The sequence below is a fragment of the Neophocaena asiaeorientalis genome, unplaced genomic scaffold, assembly GCF_003031525.2.
Source record: "Neophocaena asiaeorientalis asiaeorientalis breed wild unplaced genomic scaffold, Neophocaena_asiaeorientalis_V1.1 scaffold89, whole genome shotgun sequence".
NCBI classification, from domain to species: domain Eukaryota; kingdom Metazoa; phylum Chordata; class Mammalia; order Artiodactyla; family Phocoenidae; genus Neophocaena; species Neophocaena asiaeorientalis.
The window spans coordinates 3,610,571-3,631,271 of record NW_020172592.1 but is presented as its reverse complement, the minus strand read 5'-3'; the positions used below and the strand labels follow the sequence as shown (position 1 = coordinate 3,631,271).

Sequence of the window (20,701 nt, the reverse complement as noted above, 5' to 3'; positions counted from 1 at the left end):
AAAATTTTAGTTTTAATTAGTAAACAAAGAATTACGAATGATTTTATTTTATTTTATTTTTTGTTTTTGTTTTTGCGGTATGTGTTGTGGTCTCTCCTGTTGCAAAGCAACAGGCTCCGGACACGCAGGCTCAGCGGCCATGGCTCACGGGCCCAGCCGCTCCGCGGCATGTGGGATCTTCCCGGACTGGGGCACGAACCCGTGTCCCCTGCATCGGCAGGCGGACTCTCAACCACTGCGCCACCAGGGAAGCCCATAAATGATTTTAAAATCCTAAAACAACAAGGTGTAAAATTTGGCCAGATTTACAGTATCTAAACTATGGCTGTCCAATGAGTATCTAACATTTCAGTACAAAAAGGAACTACAACGCTAAAACACAAGAAAAAATTGTCTAATGTAACTTTTATTAGCAGTTATAATACACAAACTCAATATAGAACTAATATGTCATTAAATAAAATCAGAAGATTTTATAGTAATATAAAATATAGAGATTTTGGGTTTCCCTGGTGGTGCAGTGGTTGAGAGTCTCTGTGTCCCCCCAAAAAAAAAAAAAAAAAAAAAAAAAAAGAGATTTCCATGCTACCATGGGATTAATAAGATGATCATATCTTATTCAATTAACAAAAAAGGCAAAGCATTCTAAAAGGTGAAATCCAAAGTTTCTGTATGCTTATTATTACTACAGTTAAAATGAATATCAGTCCTTAAAATAACTGACAAGTTTTGAAAAATGACCACATACTATGGAAAATGGAATCAAGTATTTTAAATACAAATTTTTTTTCAATAGAGCTGCACCTCCTGAGTCACATATTTATTAAGCGCCAACTATATGCAAGGCACTGTCTCTGCAGACTGGAGGAAGCCAAGATAATCAGGCTACTGTTAGAAAAAGCAGAGCAGACCATTACTCACCTCCCATTTATAGCTGTTCATTTTCAACTACAAAAGCTGAATGCTTTTGTAATAAGAGTGTCTCTGGGCCTCTAGCAGACCAGGTATAAGAGCTGGCAGATGGGAAATCTGGCAGGAAGTAGCCAGATTTATTCTATGATCAAAAAACTTAGTTTCTCTTATTTATTTATGATCAAAAAACTTAATTTCTCTTATTTAGAAAATTAGAGGATCCCTGGTGAGCAGCTGACATGCAATTCTAGAACAATCCGAAAGGTAGTTAATATATAAAAGATTTTCAAGGGTAGAGATTTAAATCCTCCCTCAATAAGTTATGCCCTATTTAATTACTTACATTATTAAGAATATATTTCTTTAGTTTAACCTAAATTTCTCCTTCCAATGTAATTATATCACATTTTATTCAGTTTTCTGAGGAAATGGAGAACTATCACTAGCATCTGTGTGGAGGACCAATTTAAAGCCAACTGTCCTTTCTAATCCTTAAGATGCTACCAGAAAACTACTAGAGCTCATCGATGAATCTGGTAAGGTTGCAGGATACAAAATTAATACACAGAAATCTCTTGCATTTCTTTACAATAACAATGAAAGATTAGAAAGAGAAATTAAGGAAACAATCCCATCTACCACTGCATCAAAAAGAATAAAATCCTAGGAGTAAACCTACCTAAAGAGGCAAAAGACCTGTACTCTGAAAAATATAAGACACTGATGAAAGAAATCGAAGATGACACAAACAGATAAAGATATACCATGTTCTTGGATTGGAAGAATCAATATTGTCAAAGTGACTACACTACCACAAGCAATCTACAGATTCAATGCAATCCTTAACAAATTACCAGTGGCATTTTTCACAGAACTAGAACAAAAAAATTCAGAATTTGTATGGAAACAAAGAAGACCCCAAATAGCAAAAGCAATCCTGAGAAAGAAAAACAGAGCTGGAGGAATCGTACGTCCTGACTTCCGACTATACTACAAAGCTACAGTAATCAAGGCAGTATGGTATTGGCACAAAAACAGAAATATAGATCAATGGCACAGGATAGAAAGCCCAGAAATAAACCCATGCACCTATGGTCAATTAATCTACGACAAAGGAGGCAAGAATATACAACAGAGAAAAGACGGTCTCTTCAGTAAGTGGTGCTGGGAAAACTGGACAGCTACATGGAAAACAAAGGCAGAACACTCTCTGACATAAACTGCAGCACTATCTTTTGGGATCCACCTCCTAATGAAAATAAAAACAAAAATAAACAAATGGAACCTAATTAAACTTAAAAGCTTTTGCACAGCAAAGGAAACCATAAACAAAATGAAAAGACAACTCACAGAATGGGAGAAAATATTTGCAAAGAAGCGAACAACAGGCGATTAATCTCCAAAATAAACAAACAGCTCATGCCACTCAATACCAAAAACAAGCAAAAACAAACAACCCAATCTAAAAATGGGCAGAAGATATAAATAGACATTTTTCCAAAGAAGACATACAGATGGCCAAAAAGCACATGAAGAGATGCTCAACATGCTAATTACTAGGAAAATGCAAATTAAGACTACAATGAAGTATCACCTCACATCAGCCAGGATGCCCATCATCAAAAGGTCTACAAACAATAAATGCTGGAGAGGTTGCGGAGAAAAGGGAACCTTCCTACACTGTTGGTGGGCATGTAAATTGGTACAACCATTATGGAGAACAGTATGGAGGTTCCTTAAAAAGGTAAAAGGAGAATACGGAGTATTACAGTATGATCCAGCAATCCCACTCCTGGGCACATACCTGGAGAAAACCACAATTTGAAAAAATACATGCACCCCAATGTTCACTGCAGCACTATTTACAATAGCCAAAACATGGAAGCAACCAAAATGTCCATCAACAGAGGAATGGATAAAGAAGATGTGGTACATATATACAATGGAATATTACTCAGCCATAAAAAAGAACGAAATGTAGCCATTTGCAGCAACATGGATGGACCTAGAGATTATCATCCTAAGTGAAGTCAGACAAAGAAAGACAAATATCGTAAGATATAACTTACATGTGGAATCTAAAACAGTGATACAAATGAACTTATTTACAAAACAGAAAGAGACTCACAGACTTCAAAAACAAACTTATGATTACCAAAGGGGAAAGGCTGGGGGAGGGATAAATTAGGAGTATGGGATTAACATATATGCACCAGTATATATAAAATAGATAATCAACAAGAACCTACTGTGTAGTACTGGGAACTCTATTCAATATTCTGTAATAACTTTTATGGGAAAAAAATCTGAAAAAGAATGGATATATGTATCCTAATCACTTTGCTGTACACCTTAAACTAACACAACATTGTATATCAACTATAATATAAAATAAAAATTAAATTTAAGAAAAGCCACCTCCCCTTTCTATTTCTTCAAATGTGGAAAAGCCAAACTTGATCCAATATTTATATAAAGACCCAGCAATACAGAACACAGCAGAAAGCTATTTCACCCCACATCTTGTATTATGTACCTCTTAAGATTATGTCTACCAAAAAAATTAAAAACTCACTGAGAAAACCCACGAAAACTCCTAACTCATTTTTTTGTCCACTATAATTCACTGATCTCTCAACAACTTCTCCCCATATTATCTCAGTTCACAAAATGATTATTTGGCCCAGTCAAATTTACCATAAAAGTACAAACACGGAAAAATGTTTACAACAAAGTGTCTAGCATAAAAGCTGCTACAAGTTTCTAAGTTTGAAAATCTAACATCAAAAATTAAAAAAATGAAGAGCTGAGATACAAAATGGGTGAACTGTGCACATAAAATATCTGGATTCTAGAATTAAAAATAGTTTATGAAATAAAATTTAATAACTATATCAAATTTTAGTTTTGCTAAATGAAAAAATTATAACAACTGGAACAATTATTTAGCAACCAAAATACTGACACTTGGGACAGGAGAAAACAAAATTAAGTTTAAGATCTTATTCCTTTGAGAAAGAGAAGAAGCAAGAAAAACTTATCTACAGTTTTCTTCCTAATAAAGATGCTTATGACACTTGCATGTCTATTTAAGCCTCAGGGAGTTGGACCTGGGTTATCCTGACTTTGCCAATAACTAAAGATGTGATTTGGGTAAACTACATATCCACTTTGGGGTTTTTCACTTATAAACAAACTTTAGTTTTTTCACCTATAAACAGAAAGAGCTGAACCAAAGATGGTGTGTAAAGGTAGCTTACAGATGAGAATTTCTGTCATCTTCCAATATGGTTAAAAAAATTTTTTTATATACATGAACATATGTATATATTCACCTGCACACAAACATACATATCTCAATACCATTCTGAATCTCTGTTTTAGTTAGTTCTGAAGAAAACTTTTTTTTTTTTTTTTTTTTTTGCGGTACGCGGGCCTCTCACTGCTGTGGCCTCTCCCGTTGCGGAGCACAGGCTCCGGACGCGCAGGCTTAGCGGCCATGGCTCACGGGCCTAGCCGCTCCACGGCATGTGGGATCTTCCCGGACCGGGGCACGAACCCGCGTCCCCTGCATCGGCAGGCAGACTCCCAACCACTGCGCCACCAGGGAAGCCCCTGAAGAAAACTTTAAACTTAGCAATATTAAGTACTATTTCTTTGTAATAAGACTCTTTGACATAAAAATTAGAAAATAAATCAGCAGTCCACTGTTTTAAAATATAATGTATTAACAGAAAATCTGAGGTCTAGTAAGCTGAGAAGATTGCCAATGAAAAGACAGCTTGTTATTCAGTTACCCAGAGGAGGGTAAGAGTTACCATGCCCCAGCGGGCCACACTGGGGGGCACCAGGGTGGATCAGGAGGCAGAGGGCCGGAGAGGAATTGTGGACAGGATCCTTTATTGTGGTTTCCACAAAAAGGAAAAGGCACGAGGCAGGAGGAACAGAGGCAGGGGAAACAGGCTTAGGATTGGCCAGTGTGAATAATTTCAAAGGGCTCTGGAGCATGAGGTCTGTCCTTTGTTGTCTGGTACCTGGTCCTGTGATTAGAGCAGGTAGATAGTGGCCTGAAGTATGACGGCCATAAAGGATGTGGTTGTGGGGTGGGCTCTGGAGTGGTTTGCATTTCAAAAGTACACTCAAGGTGAAGTTGTTTACTATCTCTAGGAACTTGTTAACCCTGGAAAGGGCAGTCCCTCCAGGGTCAGTGAGGCCCCAGATGTCAAAGCATCAGAAAACAGAAAATAAAACCCATAGTTAACACACCCAATTAAGCTAAGTAACAGAGAAGTCTCAGTTCTTTCTACTGGATATTTATTGAATGTTTAATACATTACCAGAATGGCACTGTATGTTGCAACAAAATGAACATGTGATAGAAAATGAGACTGCAAAATACTAAACACATACACATATTAATTTAGAAAAAAAGAGTAAGGGTAAATTTATAATAATAATAGTTTACATCCATTCAGTGCTTTGCTATTCACAAAACATTTCCACATGCTACTCCATTTAATCCTCAGAAAAACCCAGTTTAGTAGGCATTTTGTTATCTTCATTTTACAGGTGATTACGACTAAGGCTCAAGAACACTAAAGGCCATCCCCACATCATAGACAGTACCTGGCAGACCAGGGGGCTGAGGGCAGGTCTTGATTCCTGTCCATCTCTATTTCACCAGCACCACAATGTCTCCTTCGTTTTAAGTTAAGCCTACAGTATTATTATGCAAAAACAAATAGCTATTCCTAACCAATGAGAACTGAGTGCTCGATTGCCTTTACTATAACAACTGGGCTAACATATTGAAAAGCATGTAGGATTCTTAGTAACATAAATAAATAAGTAAATCCTTTACTAGGGGTGCTTTTAACGGATATTTGAAGGCACAATTTTCTTTATGTTTTTTTTAAACTTCTGTATAACAGTTGAGTGCTAGACCTCACATAACCTTTTTAAGACATGATTCCCAAAACAAATCTTGTTTCTCAGTAATCATAGGGAATTAAATACATACTTTTAAAAGTGTTTCTATAAATTAAAATTAACTTTACCAAATGAAATCCAAGCAAGTATTATATTAAAAATTGCTTTTGAAACTCATTTGTTTAAAAAAATCCTGTTTTATCATTATTTAATTTTTTAAAAATCCCTCATAGAAGTCCCCCTACGAATCATCTTGACATCAGCACAATCCAGCATTTAAAGAAGTACTTTCTTCCCGAGGTAGCAGCTGGAATCTAGATTAAACTCCCCTTTGCCAGTAGTTGTGAAGCTGAAAATGGAGTTCTCCCTGCTTTAATACCCCAAGCAGAAAATTCTAAAGTTTAAACAGATGAAAATACAACTGCTCTTATGAGACCTCTTTGGACTACAAATCAGCTGTCATATTCTTCACCTTCTAGAATAAGAAGTAAGACAGTTTCTCCTTTGAAACTGAGATACAGAGATCCACCTAACTCTTCCACTTCTAAATTTGTAGATTTTACACTATCATCCATGGGGCAGGCTGACTAGAAATCTAAGTCATGAGGTGCTAAGGTAATAAAATAGTTAGGAGGATTGAGATGGTTACTGTAAAGTTGGAAAACAGGAAGGCAGCAAAGACAACAGTAAAATCTCTGGTCTGAAGATCAGGAACTAGCTTTTGGAAAGGTTAGAAGGTAATACTGCATAAGAGAGTTCTCTGGCTACTGCGGCAGTGTTTGTTCTCACAGGGCTATCGATGCTGCTTCTTGGCTAGAGAAGCTCAGGCCTAGGCAAGCATACTCCCTTGGCTTAAAGGGCAGCTGGTCTCTGACCAGGGATCTTCAATGCCTATATCCACCAGCAAGGGCATTCTGAGTAGTCAGATGAGGTCCCAGACGGCGATCTGAATGCCCAAGTGTTTAGGGCCCTGGTCCTCATCTTCGCTGTTGCTGATGGCTGGGCATACGTCTAGTTTAAAAGGATGGTGGCAAATCATTTTCTAAAAAAATTCTGCAAATCCTTAGTAATGACTCAAACCTAGATGAATGACCTTCTTTAAAAGGCAACAGCATTAGATTCAATACCAAATGTGGCTTCAAAGGTTTGCCAAAACAAAAACAAAACCCGACATTTTTGAAATACTGACATATCTCTTTCACAGTTTTACTCCAAAAAGTAACCGATTCGATTTAAACACTAGAAATATTGTTAAATGATATTTTTCCTGAGTCTTCCTCTTGGCTCAAATGGGCTTGAAATAAAATATAAGCATAATTTGGTTTCTACACATTTGTGCTTAAAATTATAGAATTTTTAACACTAAACAAAATTACCTCAAATATTTCATTTTACAAAATACAAACACAAATATTTCATTGTAACAAAAGGAAAAAAACCAAGACCTCCATTCCCAAAGGTAACACAACTATTTAATGGAAGAGACATGTTACCAGCACAGAGCTCTTTTCTTAAATACGTCAGTTACCTCTGCTCATCACAAACTGCTCATAGAATGAAACGTGTTTATCTTCCAGTTTGCAAATTATACATAGTTATCATTGCCAGCTCAGATAGCTGCCAAAGGATCCTTTAAAAAGCACGGGAGAGCTGTCTGAATACTTTGATTTCAACAATCCAGTTTTCTCTGTGACTTGGGGTGTGGGTATAGTGTGAGGAGGTGTGCTAATTTTTTAGGATTACCCCAAAATGGGTTGGTATCCTTAATTATAGGGTAGGGTTAGGAGAACAAGGATGGTGATGAATAGGTCCACAGATGTAGAATATAATCCCCTTAACTTTTTACTCAATATGTTTATAATGAGTAAATGTATATATGTAAACGTGTACACACACACAAACTTACAGATAGACAAAATGAACTCAATCACATCTTTTGAAAATACAGACTAAATTTACTCCGTCCTCATATATTATAAATTTACTCTGGTGTATCAATCTCTTAGAAAATGTAAATTGGTCTTTAACTCTCTTTGGTATTTTGTTACTTTAAAATTGAGGGGGAAAAAAAAGAAAAACCTTTAAAAACTTTTCATGGAAGCAACTTCCTTGGCCCCAAGGACTTAGGATAAAACAGCAAAAATAATTTTGAGTCTAGGTGGAATCTGGGTTCTTTCCCCAACATTCCCATGTGTTAATTCTGTAACACTGGGCAAATTATTTAACTTTTCTGGGCCTTGATTTTTCTCATCTACTAAAAATAGCAATAACCTAACAGTGATATAAAATAAAACTCACAAAAAAAAAAAAAAAAAAAAAAAAAAAAAAAAACTCACGTAGAACAAAGTATAGGCCCCATGAGTAGAGAAGAAATATCTACTCTACAATGTATGGTATACATTGTATGGTATATAGTGGCAGATACTCAAATATTGATGTATCTTGTTTCTTATTTATCCAGTAAACAACAATAATAAAGTTATAGCACCATCCCTGTCAAATGAATAAAGTTATAGCACCATCCCTGTCAAATGAGTTAATGCTACATAAAAATGACATGCAGGATTATCTGAAGAACACAAATTCTATACATATAATTTTTATGATCTTTGGATTTTCTTTAAGTCATTTCGTGGCGATATTTCCTTCAGATAGTAGAAAGTTTATATCTATACTGACATGTCACATCCTGATCAAGAAGCAAGTGATGAAAATGCAGGCCTCAGGAAGTATATATTTTTTGGTATACTTGATAATTTTATTCATTTTATATTAATACAATTAAATAACAGTGTGTATAAATTAATATAGCACAGACATTAATTATCAATATATGCTGATTTAATAATATTGCTTAAGACAAATTAACATATTAAATTCTAATATTAACAGTTTACAAATATTAATGAAAATAAAATATAAGACTCCTCTGTGCCTTACATTCTTAGAATGTGGTTTTCAAAATTCATTCAAAATTGGTTTATGGTACACATATATTTAGTAAAGGAAATATCCTTATTAGCCTCAAATTCCCTATCAACACAGGATACCACAAAGTAATAAAACCTTTTTTTATTCTAATTCTCTCTGTGGTACATATGCCCTGTGTCCCAAAGGGCGATAAAGAGTCAGAGTGCTCACCTAAAGAACTTATTGAACATACTACAACAATTACAGTAAGGTAACTTAAAATCATATTGCTTAGCTGTAAAGATAGTCCTGTTCACCTAGACCAGACTTACAAAATATTTTCACTTACTAGCTGCCTAACATAGTGGCTATATGCCCTTGGTCAAGATACTAACCTCTGACAGCCTTGGTTTCCTGTTCGAAAAACTAAGGTCACCATCACTACCTTCTTCATAGGACTGCCAAAATTAACTGAGTTAACATATATATAATGCTTAAGCACAAAGTCTGACACATAAGAGACAATGAATTGTTTCCACAACTGGTCACAGGAAACACACTGCAGTACATAGGGAGTATACGGTGAGAGACTGTAAGTGGTAATGGTGCCAGGGTTCTAGAAACAGAATGTGTTTGGATTAGGTGGCCTTGAGCAAATTATTTACCACTCTAGGCCTCATTTTGCACCTGACAGTACTTAACTTTTATAGGGTGCTCTAAAGAGTAAATGAGTTAATATACCAAGTGCTGCATACAGTATCTGGCATACTGTAAACATGCAGTAAATGTGAGCTTAAATATAAAACAAACATTAAGGGTTAAAGCACACTTGTTTCTTGTTTCATTCATGAAAGAAAACAGAACGACTTCTTTCCCTATTAGAACATTATGGAAGTGGGAGTTCAGCCCCATGTTATTCAACCTCATAAGGAACATATCAAGCCTCACAATACAGATGCTGGGTACCTATTTGCTGACTGAATTTATGGATGCAGTCAGCCAGCAGGGAGTCCATGAAATGGATGAAAGTCTATCAAGAGGTTACTAAAACTATTACCCGCCCTATCATTAAAATCAATTTAAGTACTGACATCCTACCAATGAGGACAAAAGGTGAGAGAAATTCTAGAAATAAAAATACAATGTGCCTTAACTTTATAAAACTAAAAAACAAATCAATTTGATTATTTATGAAACAATCAAATTACTCCTTCAACAAGCATATTATCATAGTCTGTCCTATTTATGACACATATCTGTCAAATGTCAGTGTCTCAAATTGGTTCGTATGTAGATTTAAATATATGGGAAAATGCGTAGGATTTACAAACCACTTTAAGTGTATTTACCTTACATAAATCCAGTTAGTACTCGTCATCATATGCATCTAGTGTCTTCCTCTTCCCTCTTCTCCCTCAAGTCCCTGGTTTAGACACCCTCAACTACAACAAGGACTTTCCACCCTCTCCCCAACCCCACACCAGGCACAGGTACCCACTTACCACAGCACAGATCACTATCTGGTTCCTATACTTCTGTGCAAAAGCAGCTCCGCTTCTGTGAACAAAAAGCTGTGGTGACTTGACTCATTATTACAGAACTGTACTAAACCCTCTATGACTGGCCACATTATGAGGCACCTACATGAGAACTTCTGAGAGACAGAAACAACCTGGAGACTTTAAACACCTTTGATTTCTCCTCAAAACTTCCCCCACTGCTAAGATTCTCACAGCAACTGTCTCTCAAAACGTATGAAGCAATCAGATGTAAGTTCCTCTGTTATTTAATTTTACTACTCATTTTTCCTTTTATAATCATAAACTCTCATTCCTTTTCAAGTATTTGTCTTGAATCCATCCCAAGGATCTACCCATCCCATTCTCCTATGCAATCAACATTCTCCACCTGTGGGCCTTCCCCTAGTTCAGCATCAGGATTATTTATATTGAGCAATGTTCATCAATGTGTGAAATAGAAAAAAACATACACGTAAGACACAGCTCCTGCCTACAGGAGGTTTACAATTCAACTTTAATGTATACTAATATTCCTTGATCTAAGCCTGAATTTTGCATTGTTTACAGAAGACTCCTTAACTGAATTTCTGACATGTAAAATCCAACATAACCTGAAATAGCCCTCCTCATCCCAACCTTGCAAACTTTTTAGTCATCCTTTTAAGGCCCAGCTCAGTTATCACCCTCTCCATGAAAATATCCCCAGAATTCTACAAGCAGAACAAGTTTTTCCTTCCTTTGGGCTTCTATAACACCTCATTCACAGCCTTTATAGACCAAATGCCATGTTGTACTTTAATCGATTATATAGTCATCGTATTCCATTAAGTCTAAGATGCAAGTGATCATAAGAAAGAAAAAATATTCTGCTAATTAAACTATGACATGCCTTTGCTTATAAGGTGGATTTCAATTTCCAAGATGTTAAAAAAAAAAAAGTATGTTTTAGAAGCAAAGAGATATGGTTATGTCTCCCCAACAGGTAATATATTCTGTGAGAGAGGCAAATTTGTCTCACTTCATTTTCAGTTTCTCAATGTCTATTACCATACTTGATACAGAGGAAAGGAACCAGCAAACCTGATGTTTTTACCTAATTCCTTAATACTTATTTCATGTCACCATTCTGTGTACTAAAGAGAGGTTCAACAACCTGTCTTTTGTATTAAGCAACTTCACTGCCATAGCCTTTCTCAAGACCACTGTGAATTTGTGGCTAAATTATTCCAACAACATCCTTTCCACTGGGCTCCTGATTTCTTACTTCTCCACACTTTTATCTATAGAGAAACGCTCTAACAATATCATTTGCAAACTTATTATTCATGTTTTTCAAACTTATTATTATTTTGGCAGAATCTCTTCTTCAAACAAAATGTAAGCACACAGTCCAATAAACACACAACTTCTCTGGCTGAAGCAGGGCTGGCAGGCTGTCCACTGGGCATGCCCTGAGCTAATCTGTGAGACCACTATGCCTCTATGGAGCACCCAGATGAGAGAACACAGCTCCCTGTGTTAACTATAAGCTTCCATGCAAGGGCTCTACCCTTTTCATTCCAAGTTCAACTGCTTGGCTCAAGACATCCTCTCTTCACCTCCCTACCCTCAAAGTTTCAAATACCCACTTCCCAAACCAATCTTCACCTCAGAAAGCCCTCCCTGTTTACTGCAAACCACTGATCTCACTTGTCTTTGAGCTCTCCTAGTCATTTTCCATAGCTCAAAACCCAGCACTTAAGTATAAACTCTCATATGCAATTGCAGCAAGCCATATAATTGATTCATGTATGTAAGTCTTATCTCCCCAACATAAGTATCCTTTTTAGACAGGCGAGTACTTTCAGAGCTTACATAGACAGTACGCAGCAGACATTTAGGTCTTAACTATACTGAAACACACTGCTTCGTTTCCACCTGTAGATACACCCCTCCCCATATCCTTAGCTGCACTTCACCAAAGCTTTCTGATATTCCTTTTATACAGATCTCTCTTTTACGTCTGATCTTTAACTCAAGCTAATATACATATCGAAAACTACTCATTCTCCCACTTTACTACTTCACATTCTTCTAGTGGGCGAGAGTCGCCATGTAGAGATTTTTACCAGGTTACCAACTTCCAAATATAGTTTTCTTTACAATATCCAAAGCCTTTTTATACATATCATCTCATCTGATCTTTGCAGCTCTATGAGGCAAAAAGGGAAGGAATTAATAGCACTACTTTACAAATGAAAAAAGGATTGAAGCTCCAATTATAATATGTTTGCCCAGGATGGAATAGCTAATGGAGAGCAGTACCCTAACAAAAATATAAGAGTTCTAATTCCTAATCCTGTTGTATTATATATTTTAAAACGTTATTTTCCCCTGCTGCCTCAACATCCCCACAAGCAGGCTGTAAGCACCCAGCCCAGGCAACCAGGTGCACCAGTGTGATAAGGGTTGCTCCTGCCACAAGGTTCCCTTCCTACCTTCCCCTGACTGTGACCAAGCAGCATTTAAACAAACCAATGAAATCCCCTCACACACTGATCCTTCAATAAAGGCACCTGCCCATGGATTCTTGCGCTCTCTGCTCCCCACCTGCTAGGTTGAGCCAGATCCCTTGGCATCACCTCCCATGTGTGCACCTCCCCTCTCAGTGCACACTGACTGTCTCTCTAGGACCTGTGTGTATAATAAACTTTTTTTCCTGGGCCTCTCCTGTGTCTCCTCTTCTGGTTGCACCTGACTGATGATCACCTAAAAGAACACAAAATACCTGTGATCTAGGAAGCCTCTCAGAGTACATACATCTGCAGTAGTAATAAACCTACTACTTGAACTACACAGCTGATCAAGCCCAGATAGTCCCTACTCCTAACTTTATTACCATACCTAAGGCAAAAAGAACTTCATATATGGGAATTATTACTTTTTCTATTCAAAAGGGTCTCGGGCCTCAAATATTTTTTTAAAAGCGCCTATGTGCTAGATATTCTGAGTCAAAAAGAAAGATCTACTTGATTTGTTTACTCCACAGGATAAATTAACAAATTTGAAGCTCTGAGCGCTTCCCACAGTTTGAACTCCATCAGTATACTGGATTTTCCAATGGCTCTCTAAGTCTACTGAAGAAAAAGTAATCACATTGTTCATACTAAAGTGTCATTATCAGAAATATGACTATGGCTAAAGAGCTACTGAGATAAAATATCCTAACTACAAATTCAATGTTGGGCACTTTAGTGTGTTTTTAAAATACTAATGCTTTGGTAGTCACCTAATAGAAGTGCAAATGACATAGAAAAATAGCATCTAAGAGCACAATCAGTAAGTCTAACAAATAACGAAGAACAGAAATCTATTAATTTATGAATTAAAGTATTGCATTTATTTCTTAATAGAATTTATCTCAATAATACTGCCTTTGTAATAAGAAAAATGGTAAATGTGACCCTCAAACCTCCCCTCCACCCTCACCAAATCCCTACTTAGTCAATCATGTAAGTTTAACACGACTTACAAGGAACTCTCACCATATGCTGGATGGAAGTACCCAGAATAGAACTACGTACTCAAATATTCATAGAATCCTAAATTTTAGAATTAGAAGACTCACAGATTATCTAATCAAACCTTCTATACAACACAGGAAATTCTGTATTTTAGTGTCTCTGATAGATGGACACCCAGCATCTAACAACAGGAAGATCACTACTTCATGAAACAAACCATTCCATTACCGCACAGCATTAGCTCATGTGTGTGTACATATACTTATTGGTTTCCCAGGGCCAAAACACAACAGAACTTTATTAAAAAACAAAAACAACAAAAAATAGCTCTTCACATATCCAAAGAAGCGGTCACACTTTCTCTTATTTTCTTTTAATAACAACCCCCCTCTCTCTGAGTACTGCTAGTGTGAAATGTTTTCCACACGTTTCATCCTGGGAAGCCTTCTCGATATGCTCGCCAGTTTGTCACTGTCCCATTTAAAATGTGCCACACCCAGTATTGTACGCAGTATTGCAGAAATGGTCTGACAAGCATAAAGTACAGGAGCTTTACTCTACTCTTAGTTCATATTAAGCCAATAAATCCCAAATCATCTTCACATGTCCTGCTGCCAAACCATGTTTTCCATCTTGTAGGTGAACAATCCTGCCCCCCACCCCTCAACTTTAAATAGAGGATCTTACCTGTTATATTTATGTTGCTAATTCTGGCCCAGCATTCTGGTCTACTAAGATCACTGGGCATCTCAATTCTATGCTCTATCATAATTGTTAGCAACATCTCCTGGCTTTGTCTCATCTTTGAATTCAGTAAATAGGTCACTCTTCAGTATAAAATTTGAAAAAAATGTTCAACAGGACTGTATCAAGGATAGAACCCTATGCCATAACACCAGAGACCTCTACCTCTACTGAGGTAGACAATCAACATTTTTCACGTAATAGAGCAACCAGGTATGAGCCTTTAAAGAAATCATGACTATCAAGGCTGAAATCAAGATATACTGTACTGCCGTTATTTTGTATACTCATCTGGAAACTCTAAAGAAAGAATTTATGAACCTTGTTCCTTAGTGAACCCATACTGGTTCCCAATGATCCCTGAATTCTTTTAAATGCTCAGAGGCCAACTACTCCATAATTCATTCAAGGACTTTGCTTGGATGGTTATCAAGCTCGTTTGTCTGTAGTGTGGGATGTTTTCAAAAAGTGAGGTGCTTATTCATACTCAATTCTTCCATGCTGCATAATTTTTAAGTTACTGATATTGCCTGAAATGAAACCGGAAAGTTCCTCTGACTTTAGGATAGCATTCGTCTAGATCATCCTGACTTCCGAAGAGCAACTAAATGTCCCCTACCTCCTCACTTACCTTGAATAAATATCTTGGAGTGAGTTACAGCTCTAGTCATTTCAGCCGGAACTGCATTTTCCTCGCTGGTTAACAGCAGCAGAGTGGAGGAGTTCTGCCTTTTCTTGATATTACACCATTTTGCTCAAACAATGAGCATCTCTTTCTCTGACTGAAAACCTTATAAGTTGTTTGAAAGAATTTTAAAAGCCTGATTTTATTATGAGCTTCTGTTTAACTGACATTATTCTTAAAATGTCATGCTTCTTTTTGTTTTCATCCTATGCCCCTACTCCTATCTTCCACATACACTATTTTGAAATCTGAGTGTAACATGGAGGTCTCCATGCAGCCACACTAGTTTCTTTCACTACTTTCTATCATAATTGTCTGTCGATGCCACATTGTCAGGGCTAGTAGAAACCTTAACTGCATAGTCAGCATTTCAATTTTCAAAACTGCTTACCCTTTAAGGGATTCAAGTATATATCAGATACAAAAGGGTGAAAAATAGCCTGTATCTGTAGACTTATCCTTTTACTGTATGTCTTGTGAACACCTTGGAATCAGAGATGACTTTAAACCATGGCTCTACCACTTACTGGAGGGCAAATTTTCTTTTCTTTTTTTAAAAAAAAATTTATTAGAATATAGTTGATTTACAATGCTGTATTAGTTTCAGGTGTACAACAAGGTGAATCAGTTATACATATATCCACTCATTTTTAGATTCTTTTCCCATATAGGCCATTACAGAATACTGAGTAGAGTTCCCTGTGCTATAGAGTAGGTCCTTATTAGTTATCTATTTTATACATAGTAGTGTGTATATGTCAATCCTAATCTCCCAATTTATTCTGCCCCGCTTCCCTTTACCCCCTGGTAACCGTAAGTTTGTTTTTTACATCTGCAACTCTATTTCTATTTTGTAGGTAAGTTCGTTTGTACCCTTTTTTAGATTCCACATATAAGCAAAGCTCAGTGAGGCTATCTGTAAAACAGGCACAGTAATCCCAAGGATACTGTAGGATATACTGAGATAGCATAAATACCTGGCTCAGCACATAACACACGCTAGGAAAACAATAAATGTTTGTTTTCTTCCTCAAATCTCATTTTAAAAAATCCATTTCTAGCTACTGTTTGGGAAAAGATGCAGTATCTCAACAGCCCTAGAACTTGCTTACCTACATACAGAATTTACTAATCTCTTCAAGTTCTGAATTTTCTCTTTCAAAAAGGACAAAATTATACCACTGAGATTTCACCATTAAATTCAATAACAAGGAGGCAGATAGAATTGTGTTTTCCACCAATATTATATTCAATATATTAATGCTGAATATCCAGGAATAACAGACACAGTCTACCTGGGAGAAGACAACTCAAGCTGGATACTCTCCCCTCTCTGATCCCTAAACCTCAGCTACATTTACTCATAACCTAGCAAAAGATTTGGATAACAAAGGCAGAAATATGAGAAAGACAACTGGAGCAGAAGCCAGGATTCTAGTCCTCACTTTGCCACAAAGTACACGTCGTTCAACCTTCCTGGCTTCAGTTTCTTTAGTTCTGAACTACCACTAAGGGATGAGGGAGGGGGAAGGATGCTCAATTATCTTTAAGTTACCTTAGTTAACTACAATTTCAGTAAGTCTTTATCTCACCACACACACTTATATAAGTAACAGGTTTCCTCTGCCACAGTTTGCTCATTCACTAGGTAATAAAATGACAAGCATTAGGAACATACAATCTTATCTCATACCTAGATCAGAAGGGTACAGGACAGCCCACATATACATAGGCATATGGTCCGGTATCAGGCCAGGTTCCCTCTTTTACTGTCAATCCGTACTATGTCATCCCCAAGTACCTAATGTAGCACTGCAGAACCTCTGACCCATATTTCTCCTTTCACTTATAACAGTAAAAACACAAAATTCCTTTACAGACTTTAGCAGCAATAACAAAAGGCTACAAGTAGTGAGCAATAATCTCAAAGATCCTTTTAAACTAAAATTCTCTCATTTTGTAAATCTGTGTTATTTGTGCAAGATCTATGTAGAGCAAATTTTCCCTATCTTCTTTCTTAATCAAGCTTCCTTTCTTCCTCTTCAACTTGCTTTTATGCCTGCTCCAATATTTCTTAAGTATTACTTGTTATATATTCCTTGATTTAGATTTGAAAAGCAGATGATTAACACTGTTTTCCTTCACTCTCTTATCCTGAAATCCCTCACAAAGATGCCCTTTTAAAAAATTAATGTGGCTCTACAATGAGTACCTTACCTTCCAAGAAAAACTTAAAACTACGCAATGATATTGTTATGTCATCATCAACAAATCTTAAAGGTCATGCTATACATTTTCTAATGGGTAAAACCAACTTGGTAGATCAGAACCCAAATCTTGTACAGGGCACAAGATGTAAGTTCCTTATGATGAATTCCAATCTGTAACAAAGATTAGTAGAAGATTTTACTGGAAGAAAATTACAGGAGTAAATGTGACTTCTCTGAAAAAAGAAATAACCAAACACAGGAGACATATGTATACACAAAAACAGATGTGTATATGTTTATATATGTACATATACATATGTGTATAACATATATGTATATGTTATTTTAAGATGCCTACTAGAGAAATCCAAATTAATACAACATATGGCAAAGGAAAACCATATTTGTATTGAACTTCTAGTCAATTTTCTACTTTTAGTAGCTCTGGAAAAAAGTTTGGTGCAAGAGGTTGATTCTACCGGATTAAGTTAGGTTTTTAAATTAAATAAAAATGTCAACTATTTCCTTTGGTCTCCATTTTCACCAATAATGAAGAACTGGCTCTCCCATTCCTGGTTCTGTTAATCCCCAAAGAAGTAAAGGAAGGTAAGAGAGAAAGTTCTTGAACAACCAGCAACATCTCCTCAAGTCTGAACTACCTTTATGTAAGAATTTGCACAGGAATGTTAATTTCCATTAAAACTGACAAAGAAATATCCATCCACCAAGCAAAAACATGATCTATTACCATATGTGATTAGGGCCAAAAATAAATCAAACTGCTGGCCAATGCAAGTTAAAATTTAGAAACCAATGGTCCCTACATATTCGAAATCCTTTAACTAAAGAGAAGTAACTCCTAAAGTTCATTTTAACTACGGCACTTTGGCTACCAGAATACATCGTGAAAACAGATAGTTCTTTTTGAGGAAAACATCATCCCCTCTCCTCACTTAGTTAAAACAAAGGACGTTCTTAAGCCAGCAGCATGATTAGTTATTACCTTCGCTCTTAACTTGAAATAGGATTTCAAACTCTGAATCCCAAAAAGGAAACAAACAATATGTAGCAGGAGTACATGTATTCAGTTCCTACTACAATTCTAACTAACTAAATGCTAGATGCTCAGCCTGGAACATAGAATTTCGAGCTGAGACCAAACCACAGAAACACATTACGCTGAATACATTCTCAAGGAAAGAGGTTCCCCCGTAGGATGTCATTAACATTCTTATTTCATAAAATCAAGTATGAAGCGTCCCAGCTTCAAAAACTGGTTTCATTTGATTTACCTTGTATGATTTTTTTTTCTTTTTCTGTCCATATTATCCAGAACCTTTCCTATACTTCCTGAAGTAATATGAGGATGGACAGTGGAGAACTCTTAGCCCCTTGTCCTTGAGCTAGCCATTACATTCTGTCAAAGCTGATAATTTTTTCAAGCCCTGGTAATAGTTGTTATGAATATTCAGAGCAAAAATTTTCCCATAACTCAAACAATACCATTCTCCTGGGGGTGAACCAGGAAATAATCAAAAAGTACTAAAAAGTGAATGGGGACAAAAAGTAAAAAATCTCAACTTCCAGGGCTCATTTATAAAAGGGATACAGGCACTTGTTGCTCACTCTCTCCCTTTCAGAGACGGTAAAGTACCTGGTGTACCACTCTCAGTGTCTTAAAAGCTCAAAACCAAAAGAAATTAATGAAAACAGAGTTAATTCCTTAGCTTCATTAAAACCACTCCAGGGTGCTGCTCCCAATTCCAAATTGCTATCTTCTCCATCACCATTTATACCTTAATCCAGCAAACATTTGTCAAACACCTATTATGCCAGGAAGTAAAGTAAAATCTGCAAACAACCATACCCAGATTAACTGCACAGAGTTGCTGAAATCGGGGTACATTTCTGGTCTTTGTAACATGGCTACCTTCTTAAACGATAGAGCATATGTATTAGAACATCAACAAAATTTAAAATCTTTGGTTTCAGGAAAAAACCAACTACATAAAGTTCAAATTTCCTTATACACATGTGCCCCCCAAACCATATAAACTCTTTAAATAAAAAAATTATCCCTGAAAATGCAGGACTAAACACACCTATTGGGAGTGCTCAACACATAGCTAGTCAATATATATTTGTGGAATAAAAACTATAAATGTCAGAGAAATCCACCCTCTGAGGCACTTACGAACTAGGCTCGAAATCCATCACTTCCGAATTTTGCCTTATAGTTCATTGCGGACAACTTGATCCTTGGTTCTCAAACTTAAATGAGATTTACAATCACCAGGACAGTTTGTTTGAAAGATTCCTTGACCACACCCCCCAAAAACTACAGTTCCAGAAAATGGATCCTGCATTTACCATAATATATCATTCAAGTGAATCTGAGGCGGTCAGAAGATCATACTCTAAGTTACACCGGCTTACCCTCACAACAGGCAAAGGAAAAACTCTGGGTCATAATTGATGTCAATTAAAGAATAGAAAAACTGACTATTTCTAACCTAAATTATAAATTATTCAATTCTCTTCATCATAATTCACTAACTAATGCTTAAAAGGCAAGATGAAATATAAATGAAATAAATTTTGCTTTGACAATACAAATCGCCACTCAACCCACCCAAAACAGACATTTTTCTGAAATACTTAACTTATTATCAATGTTTAGAAAAAGAGTAGAAACAAAGCAAGGTAAGGACTATAATCCACAGAAACACACATATAATTGTGCTGTAATAGTCTTAGGGGAAAATGTACCACGCTCAAAACGCTCTTTGACTACGTTACTGTGTCTGTCAATACAGGAGCCACTAGCCACGTGTGGCTATTTAAATTAATATTAAAGAAAATCAAGTAAAATTAAAAATTCAATTTCTCTGTTGCATTAGTCACAATTTAAGTGCTCAATAACCACACGTGGCTAGTGGCTAACATACTGGATAGAACAAATATAGATCATTTCCATCATCACAGAAAATTCTGTTGGATACCTCTGGTTTATAATCAACGGGTATCTAAATAGAACATGTTACCTCTGTTCTTCTTAATCAGAGAGCTCTGACAACTTCCAAATTTTAAATATATACATCTACTTTAGGTAGTAACTGTAAAACAAGAACCCTAGCATAATTTATCTGAAACTTGTTTCAAGAAAGGTCATTCAAAAATGATATGCTTATTCATTTCAGATTATCAAAACAGAAATAATTTAACTAAAGAGGTCTTAAAGTATCAAAGACACCAAAACCACAACTAGGTTTTCATAATCAAATGAAA

The 20,701-nt window shown here is 36.3% G+C and overlaps 1 protein-coding gene across 1 annotated transcript in view; it reads right to left on the bottom strand.

The window, feature by feature from the left end:
- The window catches only part of SP4 (Sp4 transcription factor), a 71,659-nt gene that overhangs the window by 47,430 nt on the left and 3,528 nt on the right, over positions 1–20,701 (bottom strand). The window lies entirely within an intron of this gene.